We start from the raw sequence: 736 nt of genomic DNA, 5'->3' as shown, positions 1-736 counted from the left end.
TACCTCATGACACATTACACGTTTCTTATTGTATCTTCTACGGCATGAGTCTCTAAACCCCATGGTTGGGGGTGAGGAGCTCTGCTGCGTCTTGATGGATTAATGTAATCACTACTATTTTTCATTCAATCACGCTTGCTTCTATTCTAAGATATCACTTGTTCCTCAACTTGATGAATGTGATGATCCGTGACACTCATCATCATTCTCACCTATGAATGTGTGCCTGACAACCACCTCCATTCTACTTTAGATTGAGTGAATATATCTTGGGTTCCTTAATCAGAATCTTCGTGGTATAAGCTAGAATTGATGGCGGCATTCAAGAAAATCTGGAAGGTCTAAACCTTGTCTGTGGTATTCTAAGTAGGGTTCAAGGATTGAATGACTGTGACAAGCTTCAAACTCGCGATTGTGGGGCGTTAGTGACAGACGCAAAAGAATCACTGGATTCTATTCCAACATGATCGATTCCAACCTGATTGAGAACCGACAGATGATTAGCCGTGCTGTGACAAAGCGCGTTGAACATTTTCACTGAGAGGAAGGGAGGTAGCCATTGACAACGGTGAAACCCTACATACAGCTTGCCATGGAAGGAGCCTTGCGTGCATGAAAAAGAAGATAGTAGGAAAGCACATATTCAGAAGATAGAGCATCTCCAAAATCTCAACCTGTTCTCCATTACTGCAAAACAAGTATTTATTTCATGTTCCTTTACTTTTCACAATTAACC

The sequence above is a fragment of the Arachis duranensis genome, chromosome 5 (genome assembly GCF_000817695.3).
Source record: "Arachis duranensis cultivar V14167 chromosome 5, aradu.V14167.gnm2.J7QH, whole genome shotgun sequence".
In the NCBI taxonomy this organism is placed as follows: Eukaryota; Viridiplantae; Streptophyta; class Magnoliopsida; order Fabales; family Fabaceae; genus Arachis; species Arachis duranensis.
Note: the sequence above shows the minus strand (reverse complement) of the source record.